Here is a 19739-nt window from a genome sequence, read left to right as displayed (position 1 = left end):
CTCATGTGTGGACTGGACCAGGCTGAGGTTGATGGTGGGATGGAAATTGTTGAAATCATGGTGGAATTCCTCAAGGGCTTCTTTTCCATGGGTCCAGATGATGAAGATGTCATCAATATAGCGCAAGTAAAGTAGGGGCGTTAGGGGACGAGAGCTGAGGAAGCGTTGTTCTAAATCAGCCATAAAAATGTTGGCATACTGTGGGGCCATGCGGGTACCCATAGCAGTGCCGCTGATCTGAAGGTATACATTGTCCCCAAATGTAAAATAGTTATGGGTAAGGACAAAGTCACAAAGTTCAGCCACCAGGTTAGCCGTGACATTATCGGGGATAGTGTTCTTGATGGCTTGTAGTCCATCTTTGTGTGGAATGTTGGTGTAGAGGGCTTCTACATCCATAGTGGCCAGGATGGTGTTATCAGGAAGATCACCTGAATAAGAATCTGCAATTTTGGGCCCTGAGATAGTAAGGGAATGGGAACTGCTATCTGTGTGATGAAGCCTGGCTTTCCTCTTGCATTTCTATCCTCTTTTTCATGTAGTCATGCCCTGTTTCCAAGGAAGTGATAAACAGCTTCAGCTTTTATTTAGCACAAGAGCCTCAGATGAAAAGAAACAACATGCTTTCTTCACACTTTCCACTCCCTAAAGACCAGGTAGGCCATTTCCTTAACACTTTTCAGTCTCTTCTACATTCTTTCAAGTTATTGTTTGTATAATTCTTTGAACATGCGTGCTTAGTATTATTATTATTATTGGACTGGGCAAATACAAAAATGACTAAAGAGTGTGTGAAATGTCTATAGTGATGGGGAAATGAAACTGGGTGGATAGCATCAGTATTAAAGACTCAGCCTTTTAAATTACAAGGGGCTGCATCTGGCCTCCTTCCTCGCAAAGGTCCTCCTGTTGCATTCAGTTAGGATGATACACAGTCCCCAATTAGTTTGCAAAATAGGGGGTTCTACTGTTCAGATTTTATTGAAGAAAACAAATAATTCAGAAAATGTGTTACACGATGCATATTCACATTACATGATGGAAAATATCTATAAAACGTAAATTAGGGGCAACATTTTCAAAGGTTAAATTAGGTACCTCTCTCTCCTGGGACTGCACTTAGAGATTAACTTTCAGATTGATGAGATTTTGCTACCTTTATTTAAATGCACAAATAATTCAACAAACACAAACCTTATTAAGATGTCTAGTCATTCTGAAGCAAATCCTGGGCCTTCCTCAATGGGTGCAGATGGCTCTGATGATGGAAATGGTGTGGTTCCATTTCACCTAGGGAGGGGGAGGGACTGGGATTTGTGGTTCGTTCCCCAGCATATGCCCAATAAAATTCAGTGTAAGGCAATAATGACTGATACATTGTTGGTCTAGTTTTCCTTCGGAGTTTTTAATGATTTTCTGTTATACTTCACTAGTAATTGTGTTCTTATTTGAAGGAATCTTATTGCATCAACATTATTTTTATAGATGGAAGTGTGATCTTCCCCCTGATTCTGCACTGGGATCTGATAACTCAGATAGTCATTCCTATGTGGAGTCCCAGTGCTGGATGGCTTGATAAATGGCTTGATTTTCAGCAGTGCTGAGCACCCACAGCATCCAGTGGAAGAAGTAGGATTTGCCTCCTAATGACTAAAAGCTGTGATAATGTTGCATTCATCAGATTTCTCATATCACAAGGATGTGTGCCATTTAAGACAAAAGGTGTAAAAATATAGTAATTTCAAAAGCGGATCTTCATCTAGGCAGCCCCAGCAAGCCTGAATTTGGATAATTATTGTTTAAAACGAGGACACTGACAAGTGGCTGGAAGGAAGGTATGTCTGCATGCAGCGACTCCCGATGCAGCACTATCCACTTATTTCAGTCCCATTCACTCATAATGGCTATTTACAGAGCTGCACTGTCACTCATCTGTACTACAAAGAAATATTTGCTTATTAAGCAGTGCTTCCTATTGATTACTCTCCCCGGCAGCCAATTATGTCTCCAACCTGAAATACTAAGCAGCGAGTAAGTATTCCTCCTGTAGATGGCTACTGAATAGCGAGTGGGGGTGAAAGTTTGGTCAAAATCCCATTAAAGCAAAAGGGCTAGTTTGGAAGATCTAGGTGCACAGCAAGGAACTGGCACATAAAATATCACCTGCCATTCCCTGTTTACCTATTAAAAATTTAGTCCAGAGCACTAATCTGATTTATTTCATACACAAAACAGTGAACAATTACAAATGTAAATCTTAGAAAGGAGACGGGGGGGATGGGACAATTCAGAGGGCTAGGTTGTGATCTGTCCCAGTGCAGGTGTATGGAAGGACTGCATATTTGAAACATCTATTCAAAGTGGCCAAATGCGGCTGTCAAGCCAGTGTGTAGCCATCAAAAACTCTGCTGACATCAGTAGAGTTATTATCAGTATTATCAGTAGAGTTACCACTGTCATAATAATTCAGTTAACTCCTCTGGTGATTCTGTAGATTTTAGAGCACATTTTGACCTGTGAGCTTTAGCTTCTAAAACTGATCTGAAGTAGCAGCTCAGTACATGCTAGAGCTTCTTGGAAATTTTGCAGTGGACCATTTTTCCATTAGAAAGTACCAATTTTTCAAAAATGAAATGTTTCCTAGAAAAATGTCCATCTTGGACAAAACTTTGTTTGAAAGAAAAACTTATAGAGACCATTTTGATAAGGTCTGTTTAGACTTCTTAGAACAGAACTTTCTATATTGAAATGACTTTTCATTTCAGTTGTTTAATATTATACAATAAAATTAAAAAGTCAGAATCAGAACAGAATGTTTTGATTTTGCTGAAATGAAACAGTTTGATCAACCCAAAATGAAATTTTTCTGGAATTTTGGTTTGTGGGAAATTTCAGTGTTTGGGGGCCATCATTCCATTCAGGAATACAAAAAATTTTGAAATGAAAAATCTGGTTCCTGCACAGCTGTATTTCAGTCTCCTTAGCACTCTCAAGTGTAAAATCACTTCTGCAAAGATACAAAAGCGGGAACACAGAGCTCAAGGGCTGCTTGAGGATAGCAAGAGAAGGGATGCAGAGGGGCAATGGTCTTCATTCACCTCTGTATGGGCCAGCTACGCACAGAGGGGAATGCATACTGCACTTTGTAGAACAGGAACTGTTCTTGTCCTTGCTCTACAAAACCTTCAGAAAAATTGTGCTTGAAAAGCTTCATGCTCAAGGGCTTTGGGAATGAGCACTGAGGACTTGTCCTTCTGAATCCTTCAGTTCTATGGGACTGTCCCTCGCCTTCCATTTTCATCTGGAGCTGTCAAACAAACTATAAAGCCAAGAACAAAAGGTCCCCTTATCCATTATGCTCTGAGTAAATATTATGTGCTAATCTTAAAACTTTACATGTCGGATAAACAATAGCCAGATTAATTGCCTGCAACTTCATGCTGTTCTTTTAGGAATGTAATACTTTGAAGTGTTTTCCCAGAGACAACTGCAAAAGACATGCATGATCCTTTGTAAACACTGATGCTGCTCCAACTTGTTGCACACTTGATAAAAGCCATTATCAGTCTTCTGTTCCCAGCTGCATTGTTTACACTAGCCTCTCAAACATTTGTAAATAGTTCTTTGCACATTGCTTCCATGCACTAGAGAGTAGTGTATGGGACCAGCCATCCCTGAACCCTTCCTGCGTCAGGGAATCTCAAACCCAATGTCCTTTGGGAAAGGAAGAGAATGGCACTCATTTTGACCATTCTATCCAACTTCTTCTTTTTGCTGGGTTTCAGAAACTCATTGGCTTTCTGGTAGTTAACACAAAAACCCACACAATGAAACTGCAGAGGGGAAAATTAGCCCAAGATGTATTGACAAATGTCAAACTCCATTTGGGACCCATTGCAGCAGCTTGTGAAGCAAAAGTAGATGGGGGTGAGATTAGTGCTTGAGAAATGATAATAGAAAAGAAATAGTACCATGGTAATCAGTACCAAAGGAACCCAAACGCCTCCTCATTCCCCTTCTATCGCTATCCAAGAAATGGCTCCTGAAGCATCAGGAAAGTGAATTATTTGGTGAGGAACAAAGGAACATTACACAGCAATTGCTTTATTGATAAGACTAGTAATCCATCTAGTGCACTGGTTCTTAAGCTGGGGTGCACGCACCCCCTTGGGGGTGCAAGATGCCCTTTCTGGGGGTGCGAGGCATGCCAGATTTTTTTAGAAGGTAAATCATTGAAAACACAAATTAAGCACAGGCACATAAGTACAACTACTTTGTTTCATCAAACCTATGTATTTATTAACATTATACATTTTTTAACGATTACTGTAATATAGAAACAAAAAATATATCTAGGTTTAAAGAACTGACCTACTTCCAATGATTTTTGATAAGGGGTGCAAGAACATATTTTGATTTTTGATAAGGGGTGCAAGAACATATTTTGAGAACCAAAGGGGTGGAGGTTGCAGTAAGGGTTAAGAACCATTGATCTAGTGCAAAAAGAAAAGGAGTACTAGTGGCACCTTAGAGACTAACCAATTTATTTGAGCATAAGCTTTCGTGAGCTACAGCTCACTTCATCGGTGCAATAACCTGACACCAATAGAAACCAGTACCATGTGCTTCAGAGAATGGCACCAGGTAATGGTCCCCATAATGGAATAACCAGGGGGATGAGGTGGATGAGGCTTTCTTCCGGCAACTCACGGAAGCTACTAGATCGCATGCCCTGATTCTCATGGGTGACTTTAATTTTCCTGATATCTGCTGGGAGAGCAATACAGCGGTGCATAGACAATCCAGGAAGTTTTTGGAAAGCGTAGGGGACAATTTCCTGGCGCAAGTGCTAGGGGAGCCAACTAGGGGGGGCGCTTTTCTTGACCTGCTGCTCACAAACTGGGTAGAATTAGTGGGGGAAGCAAAAGTGGATGGGAATCTGGGAGGCAGTGACCATGAGTTGGTTGAGTTCAGGATCCTGACGCAGGGAAGAAAGGTAAGCAGCAGGATACGGACCCTGGACTTCAGGAAAGCAGACTTCGACTCCCTCAGGGAACAGATGGCCAGGATCCCCTGGGGGACTAACATGAAGGGGAAGGGAGTCCAGGAGAGCTGGCTGTATTTCAAGGAATCCCTGTTGAGGTTACAGGGACAAACCATCCCGATGAGTCGAAAGAATAGTAAACATGGCAAGCGACCAGCTTGGCTTAATGGTGAAATCCTAGCGGATCTTAAACATAAAAAAGAAGCTTACAAGAAGTGGAAGGTTGGACATATGACCAGGGAAGAGTATAAAAATATTGCTCGGGCATGTAGGAAAGATATAAGGAGGGCCAAATCGCACCTGGAGCTGCAGCTAGCAAGAGATGTCAAGAGTAACAAGAAGGGTTTCTTCAGGTATGTTGGCAACAAGAAGAAAGCCAAGGAAAGTGTGGGCCCCTTACTGAATGAGGGAGGCAACCTAGTGACAGAGGATGTGGAAAAAGCTAATGTACTCAATGCTTTTTTTGCCTCTGTTTTCACTAACAAGGTCAGCTCCCAGACTGCTGCGCTGGGCATCACAGAATGGGGAAGAGATGGCCAGCCCTCTGTGGAGATAGAGGTGGTTAGGGACTATTTAGAAAAGCTGGACGTGCACAAGTCCATGGGGCCAGACGAGTTACATCCGAGAGTGCTGAAGGAATTGGCGGCTGTGATTGCAGAGCCCTTGGCCATTATCTTTGAAAACTCGTGGCGAACGGGGGAAGTCCCGGATGACTGGAAAAAGGCTAATGTAGTGCCAATCTTTAAAAAAGGGAAGAAGGAGGATCCTGGGAACTACAGGCCAGTCAGCCTCACCTCAGTCCCTGGAAAAATCATGGAGCAGGTCCTCAAAGAATCAATCCTGAAGCACTTACATGAGAGGAAAGTGATCAGGAACAGTCAGCATGGATTCACCAAGGGAAGGTCATGCCTGACTAATCTAATCGCCTTTTATGATGAGATTACTGGTTCTGTGGATGAAGGGAAAGCAGTGGATGTATTGTTTCTTGACTTTAGCAAAGCTTTTGACACGGTCTCCCACAGTATTCTTGTCAGCAAGTTAAGGAAGTATGGGCTAGATGAATGCACTATAAGGTGGGTAGAAAGCTGGCTAGATTGTCGGGCTCAACGGGTAGTGATAAATGGCTCCATGTCTAGTTGGCAGCCGGTGTCAAGTGGAGTGCCCCAGGGGTCGGTCCTGGGGCCGGTTTTGTTCAATATCTTCATAAATGATCTGGAGGATGGTGTGGATTGCACTCTCAGAAAATTTGCAGATGATACTAAACTGGGAGGAGTGGTAGATACGCTGGAGGGGAGGGATAGGATACAGAAGGACCTAGACAAATTGGAGGATTGGGCCAAAAGAAATCCGATGAGGTTCAATAAGGATAAGTGCAGGGTCCTGCACTTAGGATGGAAGAATCCAATGCACCGCTACAGACTAGGGACCGAATGGCTAGGCAGCAGTTCTGCGGAAAAGGACCTAGGGGTGTCAGTGGACGAGAAGCTGGATATGAGTCAACAGTGTGCCCTTGTTGCCAAGAAGGCCAATGGCATTTTGGGATGTATAAGTAGGGGCATAGCGAGCAGATCGAGGGATGTGATCCTTCCCCTCTATTCGACACTGGTGAGGCCTCATCTGGAGTACTGTGTCCAGTTTTGGGCCCCACACTACAAGAAGGATGTGGATAAATTGGAGAGAGTCCAGCGAAGGGCAACAAAAATGATTAGGGGTCTAGAGCACATGACTTATGAAGAGAGGCTGAGGGAGCTGGGATTGTTTAGTCTGCAGAAGAAAAGAATGAGGGGGGATTTGATAGCTGCTTTCAACTACCTGAAAGGGGGTTCCAAAGAGGATGGCTCTAGACTGTTCTCAATGGTAGCAGATGACAGAACGAGGAGTAATGGTCTCAAGTTGCAATGGGGGAGGTTTAGATTGGATATTAGGAAAAACTTTTTCACTAAGAGGGTGGTGAAACACTGGAATGCGTTACCTAGGGAGGTGGTAGAATCTCCTTCCTTAGAGGTTTTTAAGGTCAGGCTTGACAAAGCCCTGGCTGGGATGATTTAACTGGGAATTGGTCCTGCTTCAAGCAGGGGGTTGGACTAGATGACCTTCTGGGGTCCCTTCCAACCCTGATATTCTATGATTCTATGATTCTATGATTCTAACCTGTTGTCACAGCTTTGGTCAAGGTGTAGACCTCATATCTGACACCCCTCATGGCAGTTGCCCCCCACCCCAAGTTCAGCTGTCTTGGCTTGAAACCATTTCCCCAAAATCTCCCAAACAGGTCTTGCATGTTCCCCAGAAGCCCACTGAAGGTGTGGTCTTCTGGTTTACAGTTTACTTCTTTAGGAGTACATGTCAGTGAAAGCCAGCACACACATAGAGACTTTGCACAGGATTCTAAAACACCATTACTGCTCACTTAGGTAGCACAAGAAATACACAGATCTATAAAAAGTAACAAACACACCTATACACATTTCCCTGACATAGGTTCCTCACCACCCTGGACAGTGCTTTGTGCACAGACCAGAGTCGTCAAAGAGTCCATGATCCTTCCTCTTCCCCTGCCCCCCTGAACATGGCTTCTCATCCAGAGTATGGAATCTCTAGTCTCTTCTCCCTTTCTCTCTCTTTTCCCATGACTGCGGAGAGGGCCTCTCTTTTATAATCTCCAGTCCCCTTTGTAAAATGACTCCCTGGTCAGTCTCAACAGGAGACAGACCCTTACCCAGTGACTTTGTTGTTAGGCAATCGCTCCCCTGACAAACCAGTTCTCCTGGGTAAGAACCAGCCTTTTGTCTGTAGTGCTTCTATTTGAATAAAGTACCACCCAGATTTATTGACCCTCTATTATTAGCTCTGTACTACTACCCCTTGGGAATTCCAGCCCAATATGGAGTAAAAGTTCAACAGAAAAGGCAAATAAGCTGCACATTCACCACTGAGTTTGCAGCTTGATAAAGACACCTGCAGAGAGTTCATAATGCTAGCTAATCCTGCTGCTCAACTCCTCAACTCCATGATATCCTGTGGCAAATTCAATAGGCTAATTATGCCACCTTCCAAAGGAAGTGGAAGTACGAGAATACAGGAAAAAAGGCAAGAGTTAAAGAGCTACCTAAAAGTGAATCAAAGCATAGAATGGCCAAGTTATTAATGGTTAAAAAAAACGAACAATAAAAGCAAAAGAGTTCAATATTTTTAAATGGCTTGTGCTGCACTGATATTTGCTTCTTCCCCACCGCATTGTCATTCTTTAGATCACACCATCTTTCTACATTGTAAACTCTTGTCTAAACAGAGCCAAACATGCTCTTGAGTATTCTACAATTAATCATAATTATGGCACCAGGGAGTTATTGGCCTATTTACTGAGTTAGATTCTCCACTATCAATACCTCCCCAATTTTGTGAAACCTTTTAGTCATGCTGGGAGTAGGCTGATCCTTCCAATGTGTGGCAGCTGTCATGATTCTTGTCACTAGCAAGAAGAAGTCCAGCAGTTCTGATGGTGATGACATTGCAGTAGGGTTGTTTAGAACTTACTGTCTACTTCTGAGGGCCCCACTCAAAAATGTAGAGGAGATTAATTTATTCCTTTCTAGACCTTTAATTATCCATCTTTGTGTGGGAGAAAAAGAAATCCCAAACAGTAGCAAGCACCGATACAGCCTGCGACTTTATTCATTTCATGCTAAAGCTTATGTTTCTTACAAAACTATAAACAAATCCCAGCACTCCTATACAAATCAGCTGGAGTGAAGAAAGTTATATTACTAAACAAGTGACAATGAGCCTCCAGAATATGCCTCTTATGTCATATAAAGAAGAATGGTATTGCCATAAGAGGGAAAAACAGCGGTCCACTTTACATGAGATATAAAAGCCTCTAGCCTGCTGCAGGACTCCAGCCCCACTACCGAGCTGTGTAGTGCCCTGACCCCAGAGACTGAGGGCAGAGAGGAGCTGCTAGGACTGCCATCTGCAGTTTACCCAGAGGAGACTGAGAACTCACAGATGATGGAGACCTGCCAATGGACTGTGGTAGGAAGTAGCCCAGGGAAACCAGACATTAGCCTCATTGTCTATCACAACATGAGGCAGCATGTTGTGGTAGGATCCCCGCTGACCCAGTGGCTGGATTCCCTGCCACTATTAGAGCCTTGGACTGGAACCCAGTGGAGTAGGGTGAGCCCGTGTCCCCATACCCCTGCTAGCACCCCAATTCCTGGCATGGTGGCCTACTCACCCTAGGCCTGAAAGCCTGTGCCTTCTGTGCTGTATGTCTGCCCTAGTCAGAATGCTGGTCTAAAGACTGCTCATTGCTCTGCCCTGCCTACACTGTGTTTGCTGTCTGCCCTAGGCAGAAGGCTGGGCTAAAGACTGTTCATTACTGTGCCACGCCCAGAGGGTCAGAAATCTGACTGTGTTTACTGTCTGTCATAGCCAGGAGGCTAGGCCAAAGACTGCTTGTTTCTGGCCCTGCACAGAGGTGTTGTGCAGCAGGAAACTTGGGACCCAACTGATTCAATGGCCTTCGAGGGCAACCCCCTTGACACTGAGGATGAGCTGCATAAAGACTGCGACACGGACGATCCGTCAGCCCTGGAGCTGGACCAGGACTGCCAGGATGGAGAGGTCCCAACCCCAGTGCCGACTGATGAGGGAGCCACCAGTGTAGGGGCTGACTTCAGTCAGGACCAGATGGAAGGCCCCTTGGTCAGCTGGGCATATGTGCAATTTGCCTGTGTCAACAGGAAAGTGACAGAGCCCCAGTGAGCGACCAAGTGGCCCTGTTTTAAACTGACCAGTGACCGCCTCTATCGCATAGACTGAGACCCCCAGACTCAAGAGCCCCGGACCCAGTTGGTTCTGCCCCGATGCCACCAAAGTGCTATCCTGAAGCTGGCCTGTGATGTCCCTGCAGCTGGACATCTTGGACATGAAAAGACCCTGGCTTGAGTTTTGGCCAGCTTTTTCTGGCTGGGGCTGCATCAGGATGTGAAAGACTATTGTAACTTGTGTCCCAAATGTTAGCTCGTGGCCCTATAAGGAATGCAGGAGGCTCCCTTTATCCCCTTGCCAGTAATTGGGATCCCCTTCAATAGGGTTGCTGTGCTGGTGGGGCCCCTTATGAAGAGCATTGCCAGATTCAAGTATATCCTGCTCATCTTGGATTATGCCATCTGGTTCCCACCCCTCTTGTTAGCTATTCAGGAGGTACTACAGTCTACAACTAAATTTTCCCTCTTTCAGTTGCTCTACGGTCACCAGCCCCTGGGACTACTAGACCTGACGTGAAAAACCTGGAAATATACACCATCACTGGCCCAGGGTCTCTTGCAATATGTTCTACAATTGCAGAGGTGCTTAACCAGTGCTGGGGACGTAGTGAAGGAGAACTTTCAGGCTGCTTAGGGGCTCAAAAGTGGACCTATAACAAAGGAGCTCAGGCTTGAGCCTTTGAACCTAGCAATAGGGGGGTCCTCCTACTTCCCTCGGACAAGTCAAAGCTCTTGGCCTGTTTGCAAGGGCCGTATGAAGTGATCTGCCAAGTAGGCCCCGTTACTTATGAAATATGGCAACCAGACTGATGGAAGAAACAGTAGCTCTACCATGTCAACCTCCTGAAACTGTGGCGAGAGCGTGAGGGGCTGTTGATTGCCCCATATCTCCCTGAAACAGACCTGGGTCCCCAAGTGCCTGTGGCAACAGACCCCAAAGAGCTGCAGACTTAGGAGATACCCACACAGAAACAGGCCCGGAGCCGAAGGCTTTCCCGAAGACCTTCACCACCCTGTCAGGTCAGACCACGCTCATCCACCACACCATTCTGACAAGCCTGGGGAAAGTTGTTTGAGAGAAGTAGCTCAGGGAAACTAGTATCAGAGGGGTAGCCATGTTAGTTTGTATCCACGAAAACAACAAGGAGTCCGGTGGCACCTTAAAGACTAACAGATTTATTTGGGCATAAGCTTTTGTGGGTAAAAAAACCCACTTCTTCAGATGCGTGGAGTGAAAATTACAGATGCAGGCAGAAATATACTGGCACATGAAGAGAAGGGAGTTACCTTACAAGTGGAGAACCAGTGTTGACAGGGCCAATTCAATCAGGGTGGATGTGGTCCACTTCCAATAATTGATGAGGAGGTGTCAATACCATTTGGTAATCTAACTCCTCATCAATTATTGGGAGTGGACCACATCTCCGCTGACCCAGTGGTGGGATTCCCAGTGACTGCAAGGCCCCTGGGCTGTGACCCGGTTGAGTAGGGTGGGCCCAGGTCACTCCACCCCCTCTTGCCACCATCCCCACCCCTGGGGCAGTGGCCGACTCACTCTAGGCCTGAAGGCCTGTGTCTTGTGTCTGCCCAAGCCAGGAAGCTGGGCTAAAGACAGCCCATTGCTCAGAGGGTTAGAGCCCTGACTGTGTTTACTGTCTGCCACAGCTGGGAGGTGAGGCCAAAGACTGCTTGATTCCTGGCTCTGCCCAGAGAGCCAGGGCCTATAGACTACTAACTAATGGTGGTTTTGCTGCCTGATGCAGGAAGGCAGAGTGGCCTCCCTCCAAGCCTGACAGGGAGGGACTACTACTGACCGCTACACTAATGAATAGCTTTTCAAGCATAACCAAAATGAATCTTACTAATCTTTTGTTCTGTGGCTTATTCTTTGACCAATGTTGCTGTGATGCTGCACTCCACAATGTTTTATGGAAATATGCTTATGAGTGTAAATATAATGTAACTGGAATATGCTTTATGCAAAATGTCTCTTGTAAGGTATCATTACAAAGCTTATAATCTACTGAGTGTGTTCTTCCTATTTGTATGTATGTATCATACTTGTATCTGAAGCTAGAAATATAAAGTATAACTCTGAGGTCCTATTGTAATTATGCAAGGTGTGGGCCATTGATGGTGGTTTATAATCTTGACAATTGGTTGTAAATGCTCTGTTTACTTGCAAACCTTCCTGGGTGAGTGCCAGCCAGCCCTGGAAGAATGAAGGCTGGGGTCTCACAGGACACGTGACCATGTCACCTGATACTGGAATCCATCTTAAACCTGGTGCTTTTCCATTTAGAAGGAGGGGTGGGAACCCAGAGAGACAAAAGATTCCTATCTTGTGCCAAAGCTATAAAAGGGGGTGGAAGAGAACAAAGGGGGCTGTGAGTCATGAGAAAGCCCTTGCTTTTCACCTAAGATGCCTGCTGGAACTAACAAGAACAAGGACTGTACCAGGACTGTGCCAGGGGAAATGATTGGGCCAAGACTAGGAAGGAGTCTAGTCTGTGAAAGAAGTTTATTGGAACATCTCTGAGGGTGAGATTTACCTGTAAACAGTTTCTTAATGTATTGGGCTCAGATTTGCGTGTTCTGTTTTATTTTGCTTGGTAACTTACTTTGTTCTGTCTGTTATTACTTGAAACCACTTAAATCCTACTTTTTTCCTTAATAAAATCATTTTTGCTTATTAATTAACCCAGAGTAAGTGATTAATACCTGGGGGAGCAAACAGCTGTGCATAGCTCTCTATTGGTGTTATAGAGGGTGGACAATTTATGAGTTTACCCTGTATAAGCTTTATACAGAGTAAAATGGATTTATTTGCAGTTTGGATCCCATTGGGAACTGGGTGTCTGAAGACAAGTAACCTGCTGAGTAGTTTTTGTTTAAAGTCTGCAGCTTTGGGGGCGTGGACCAGATCTGGGTCTGTGTTGCAGCAGGCTAGCGTGTCTGGCTCAACAAGGCAGGGTTCTGGAGTCGCAAGCTGGCAGGGAAAACGGGCTCAGAGGTAATTCCATCACATCAGGTGACAGTCCCAAGGGAGTCTCTGTGACCGACCCTGTCACAGTCACTTCAACATTAATGTTCCCAACAGAGTTTATTGATCTAGAGGAACACCAGCAAAACCCATTCACTGCTGTTCCTCAACTATCTCAACCACCTGGATCTGTTTCCTGTTTAAATCATTTGATGCTGGAAGAGGAAAGAGATATGACTTCCTTTATGCAAATTTGATGTACTGTGTCACTAATTTGTAATATAATTTACAGCCAGGTACTGATCATTAGAAATGCATATAACAAAAATAAATGTATAAGGTGAAATAAATGCTCCACACTTTAGTAATGAATACAATATAAATGCCTTCCTGGATTGATGGATAGTTTGATGTGCATTCTTTGGGGATGATGATATTCTAATCTGAGACTCTGGCATTAGTTTCTTTAAATAGTTTTTCTTCAGTTGTGTTGTCAATGTGTCTGCTTTCCTGGTCTGTTATGCATTTATTCTTCTTTGCAGCACTTGATGTACTCTCTTGTGCTGTTTTAATTCCTTTAATTTCCCCCCTCCCCCGTTAGAAATATTTGATTCAGTGAAGTTTATGAAAAGAGAGAACATTCTCTCAGTAAAAATGATAAACATTTGGGGTCAATCCTACATTCTTTGCTCACACAGACATTTAATGGAAGTCCATCAGAGTTTTGGGTTGCAAGGAATGCAAGATAGAGCTTTTAATTAATATTGGAAAAATGAGGAAATTGAATAACTCAGGGGCTGGTCATGGGTTACAGACAATCTGGGGCTTGATTCTGATTTCACATCAATTTTACAATGCTATAACTTCATAGGAGTTATGCCTGGCTTATATAGTATAAGCAAGATCTGAATCAGGCCTTAATGTCTCAAAGATTATCATTTCAAAGAATAAAATTCTACATGAACTGAAATCAACGCTACAGGTCTGAAAAGCCCCAAATGTTGAATAGATTAAAATCCAGATTTAGGTGGGGTATCAAACTCTGGCCCGTATGTTTGAAATGGTCAAAACAAAACCATGGATCAAAACAACCCATAACTTTGGAAAAGTTTATGTTGTAGCTTGGTTCCATCTCTAAGGAAAAAGTATTTTACTTTGAAAAGCAGATTTTTTCAGAGCAGCTATATTCCCTATCTACTCCTCTTAGCAGGGCAGAGTACAGGAAATCTTGGATATGGTAGATGCTCCATCATTTAGGATTTATCTACATGGGGACACCTAGGAAAATTAATTTGGATTAACTGAAGGTGTTAATTTGAAGTTGATTAGTTAAAATGCATTAAGCCCCTGTGTGAACACCTCATTCAGAATAGTAGTCTTAGTTAATTTTATCTTAGCGTATGTCTACACTACGAAATTAGGTCAAATTTATAGAAGTCGATTTTTTAGAAATCGTTTTTATATAGTCGATTGTATGTGCCCCCACACAAAATGCTCTAAGTGCATTAAGTGCATTAACTCGGCGGAGTGCTTCCACAGTACCAAGGCTAGCGTCGACTTCCGGAGTGTTGCACTGTGGGTAGCTATTCCACAGTTCCCGCAATCTCCGCTGCCCATTGGAATTCTGGGTTGAGATCCCAATGCCTAATGGGGCAAAAACATTGTCGCGGGTGGTTCTGGGTACATGTTGTCAGGCCCATTTTGGTGAGGTCTGTCAGGGGCACCTTGAAAAGTTTAATGGAGATTCAGTGCTGCCTGGCATACCGGGGGAGGGATAGCTCAGTGGGTTGAGCATTGGCCTGCTCAATTGGCCTCAATCCTTGAGGGGGCCATTCTGTGTGACAGTTGTTTTTGTCACATCTCCGCTGCCCATTGGAATTCTGGGTTGAGATCCCAATGCCTAATGGGGCAAAAACATTGTCGCGGGTGGTTCTGGGTACATGTTGTCAGGCCCATTTTGGTGAGGTCTGTCAGGGGCACCTTGAAAAGTTTAATGGAGATTCAGTGCTGCCTGGCATACCGGGGGAGGGATAGCTCAGTGGGTTGAGCATTGGCCTGCTCAATTGGCCTCAATCCTTGAGGGGGCCATTCTGTGTGACAGTTGTTTTTGTTTCTCCTTGATGTAAAGCCACCCCCTTTGTTGATTTTAATTCCCTGTAAGCCAACCCTGTAAGTCATGTCGTCAGTCGCCCCTCTGTCAGAACAACGGCAGACAATCGTTCCGTGCCTTTTTTCCGTTCAGATGCCATACCACGGCAAGCATGGAGCCCGCTCAGATCACTTTGGCAATTAGGAGCACATTAAACACTACACACATTATCCAGCAGTATATGCAACACCAGAACCTGCCAAAGCGAAACCGGGCGAGTAGGTGACATCAGCGTGGTGACGAGAGCTATGAGGACATGGACACAGACTTCTCTCAAAGCACGGGTCCTGGCAATGTGGGCATCATGGTGTTAATGGGGCAGGTTCATGATTCTGGGCCCGGGAAACAAGCACAGACTGGTGGGACCGCATAGTGTTACAGGTCTGGGATGATTCCCAGTGGCTGCAAAACTTTCGCATGCATAAGGGCACTTTCATGGAACTTTGTGACTTGCTTTCCTCTGCCCTGAAGTGCCAGAATACCAAGATAAGAGCAGCCCTCACAGTTGAGAAGTGAGTGGCAATAGCCCTGTGGAAGCTTGCAATGCCGGACAGCTACCGGTCAGTCGGGAATCAATTTGGAGTGGGCAAATCTACTGTGGGGGCTGCTGTGATGCAAGTAGCCAACGCAATCAAAGATCTGCTGATATCAAGGGTAGTGACCCTGGGAAATGTGCAGGTCATAGTGGATGGCTTTGCTGCAATGGGATTCCCTAACTGTAGTGGAGCCATAGACAGAACCCATATCCCTATCTTGGCCCCGGAGCACCAAGCCGGCAAGTACATAAACCGCAAGGGGTACTTTTCAATAGTGCTGCAAGCACTGGTGGGTCACCAGGGACCTTTCACCAACATCAGCATGGGATGGCCGGGAAAGGTACATGACGCTCACATCTTCAGGAACTCTGGTCTGTTTCAAAAGCTGCAGGAAGGGACTTTCTTCCCAGACCAGAAAATAACCACTGGGGATGTTGAAATGCCTATAGTTATCCTTGGGGCCCAGCCTACTCCTTAATGCCATGGCTCATGAAGCCATACACAGGCAGCCTGGACAGTAGTCAGGAGCTGTTCAACTATAGGCTGAGCACGTGCAGAATGGTGATAGAATGCGCATTTGGACGTTTAAAAGTGCGCTGGTGCAGTTTACTGACTCGCTTAGACCTCAGCGAAACCAATATTCCCATTGTTATTACAGCTTGCTGTGCACTCCACAATATCTCTGAGAATAAGGGGGAGACGTTTATGGCGGGGTGGAAGGTTGAGGCAAATCGCTAGACACTAGGGCGGTTAGAAGAGCACAGGAGAGCGCGGTGCGCATCAGAGAAGCTTTGAAAACCGGTTTCATGACTGGCCAGGCTACGGTGTGAAAGTTCTGTTTGTTTCTCCTTGATGAAACCCCACTCCCTTGGTTCACTCTACTTCCCTGTAAGCTAACCACCCTCCCCTCCCCCCCTTCGATCACCGCTTGCAGAGGCAATAAAATCATTGTTGCTTCACTTTCATGCATTCTTTATTAATTCATCACACAAATAGGGGGATAACTGCCAAGGTGGGCCCAGAGGGGTGGTGGAGGATGGAAGCACCGGGTCAGGTAGTGGAGGAGGGAAGGACAAGGCCACACAGCACTTTAAAACTTTAAAACTTATTGAATGCCAGCCTTCTGTTGCTTGGGCAATCCTCTGGAGTGGAGTGGCTGGGTGGCTGGAGGCCCCCCCCACCGCGTTCTTGGGCATCTGGGTGACGAGGCTCTGGAACTTGGGGAGGATGGCGGTTGGTTACAGAGGGGCTGTAGTGGTGGTCTGTGCTCCAGCTGCCTTTCCTGCAGGTCAACCATACACTGGAGCATATTAGTTTGATCCTCCAGCAGCCTCAGCATTGAATCCTGCCTCCTCTCATCACGCTGCCACCACCTATCAGCTTCAGCCCTCTCTTCAGCCCGCCACCTCTCCTCCCGGTCATTTTGTGCTTTCCTGCACTCTGACATTGTCTGCCTCCAAGCATTCGTCTGTGCTCTGTCAGTGTGGGAGGACAGCATGAGGTCAGAGAACATTTCATCGCGAGTGCATTTTTTTCGCCTTCTAATCTTCGCTAGCCTCTGGGAAGGAGAAGATCCTGTGATCCTTGAAACACATGCAGCTGGTGGAGGGAAAAAAAGGGACGGTGGTATTTAAAAAGACACATTTTATAGAACAATGGGTACACTCTTTCACGGTAAACCTTGCTGTTAACATTACATACATAGCACATGTGCTTTCGTTCCAAGGTCGCATTTTGCCTCCCTCCACTACGTGGCTAGCCCCTTCCCACTCCCCGTGGCTAACAGTGGGGAACATTTCTGTTCAGCCACAGGCAAACAGCCCAGCAGGAACAGGCACCTCTGAATGTTCCCTTAAGAAAAGCACCGTATTTCAACCAGGTGACCATGAATGATATCACTCTCCTGAGGATAAAGAATGGATGTTGTTTGAACGCCAGCAAACATACGCTGCAATACTTTGTTCTGCAATGATTCCCGACTATGTGCTACTGGCCTGGTGTGGTAAAGTGTGGATGGAATAAGGCTGTCCTCCCCAGAAAACTTTTGCAAAGGCTTTGGGAATACATCCAGGAGAGCTTTATGGAGATGTTCCTGGAGGATTTCTGCTCCATCCCCAGACATGTTAACAGACTTTTCCAGTAGCTGTACTGGCAGCGAATGCCAGGGCAAATTAATCATTAAACACACTTGCTTTTAAACCATGTATATTATTTAAAAAGGTACACTCACCAGACCTCCCTTCTCCGCCTGGTGGGTCCGGGAGGCAGCCTTGGGTGGGTTCAGGGGGGTACTGGCTCCAGGTCCAGGGTGAGAAACAGTTCCTGGCAGTCAGGAAAACTGGTTTCTCTGCTTGCTTGCTGTGAGCCATCATCTTCCTCATCCCCAAAACCTGCTTCCGTGTTGCCTCCCTCTCCATCGATGGAGTCAAAGCACACGGTTGGGGTAGTGGTGGCTGAACCCCCTAAAATGGCATGCAGCTCATCATAGAAGCGGCATGTTTGGGAGTCTGACCCAGAGCGGCCGTTTGCCTCTCTGGTTTTCTGGTAGGCTTGCCTCAGCTCCTTAAGTTTCATGTGGCACTGCTTCGGGTCCCTGATATGGCCTCTGTCCTTCATGCCCTGGGAGATTTTGACAAATGTTTTGGCATTTCAAAAACTGGAATGGAGTTCTGATAGCACGGATTCCTCTCCCCTTACAGTGTTCAGATCCCGTACCTCCTGTTCGGTCCATGCTGGAGCTCTTTTGAGATTCTGGGACTCCATCATGGTCACCTCTGCTGAGGAGCTCTGCGCTCACCTGCAGCTTGCCACACTGGCCAAACAGGAAATGAGATTCAAAAGTTCGCGGGCCTTTTCCTGTCTACCTGGCCAGTGCATCTGAGTTGAGAGTGCTGTCCAGAGCGGTCACAATGGAGCACTCTGGGATATAGTTCCTGGAGGTCAATACCGTCGAATTGCATCCACACTACCCCAAATTTGACCCGGCAAGGCCGATTTCAGCGCTAATCCCCTTGTCGGGGGTGGAGTAAAGAAATCGATTTTAAGAGCCCTTTAAGTCGAAAAAAAGGGCTTCGTTATGTGGACGGGTGCAGGGTTAAATCGATTTACCGCTGCTAAATTCGACCCCAACTCCTAGTGTAGACCAGGGCTTACTTCACTTCCAAAGTGAATTAAACTAAACTGAATTAAGGCTACTTTAATTCTGAATAACCTGACCGGGATTTAATGTGGTTTAACTAATCCACCTCAGATTCAAAACTTTAGCTTATTTTAATTAGTTTTCCTGGAAGTGCCCATGTAGTGTGGCAAGGTACCTCTTTTGCCACGTCAGTCTCAGTGTTTCTCCCTGTGGCAGGGTGGTAGAGGGGATGGGACCTGGAGTAAATCAATCCTACTCTGGAGGTTTTTAATTTTTAACTTTGGTTTATTTGCAATATTTACAGGGTGAGCCTCAGAGTAGCCCAAGTTGTTCTTTTAAGACACCGCACAAAAAATACATCTTGTTCCATTGGAACATTGACTAATTATGCTGGCTTCTGGTTGCCAGCACTTCCCCAAACAGAAGAAAACTCAGTGTTTCCCCTATAGGGAGGAGAACAGCCTACCATCTGGGAGAAGCCTTTTCTCTTTGCTGCCCCAATCCCAATGCAGCTTGTTTCTTCTCCCTTCTCCCCCGCACTCATGGGAAGAAGGGTTTTTAAAAATCAAGACAGCCCTTAATTGGAATCTGGTGTCTCTAATTAACAGGTAAGCTCTTTTCAGATCTGACTTTGTCACCATAGACAAACCTAAGTCTTTAATTCAAGATATAATGTCTTTCTAAAAGATCTGCTTTAGCTCAAACAGAAGATGCAGATTTATTCAGGAATTACTAGGTCAAACTAGTTGATCATAATAGTCTCTTTTGGTCTTAAAATCTATGAAAAGTACAATGATAGAGGTTCAGTCTGAACTCCTGATTGGCATGATTTGATGCAATTATTAGACCCAAAGTGCACACTGAGGTCTGCTTTCTCCCTTTGCAAACTATAGAAGTGTATAAATAAATAAAAAATTAACCTTAAAGCTGCGGACTTCACACTCCACTGGTGAAGAATAATCATGTGAATTTTAACTGAAAAGTTAAAATTGCAATGATTAAAATGTCAATTTGTGCATGTACAGGTAAAAAAATCACTTTGGCCTAGATTCTACGACCCATAGTCATGATACCTAGTACCTTACTATGCTAATAGTCCTATTGATGGTGATG

The 19739-nt window shown here is 45.1% G+C and overlaps 1 long non-coding RNA gene across 1 annotated transcript in view; it reads left to right on the top strand.

Annotated features, from left to right (window-relative positions):
* The first annotated feature begins 565 nt into the window (after positions 1–565).
* Positions 566–19739, top strand: part of LOC141981792 (uncharacterized) — a 111944-nt gene continuing 92770 nt past the window's right edge. Inside the window, exon 1 of the long non-coding RNA XR_012637923.1 lies at positions 566–656. This is a non-coding gene — a long non-coding RNA (uncharacterized LOC141981792). The remainder of the gene's footprint in view (positions 657–19739) is intronic.

Source organism: Natator depressus, chromosome 2 (assembly GCF_965152275.1).
Source record: "Natator depressus isolate rNatDep1 chromosome 2, rNatDep2.hap1, whole genome shotgun sequence".
NCBI lineage: Eukaryota > Metazoa > Chordata > Testudines > Cheloniidae > Natator > Natator depressus.
Note: the sequence above shows the minus strand (reverse complement) of the source record. Positions and strands in the feature narration are given on the sequence as shown.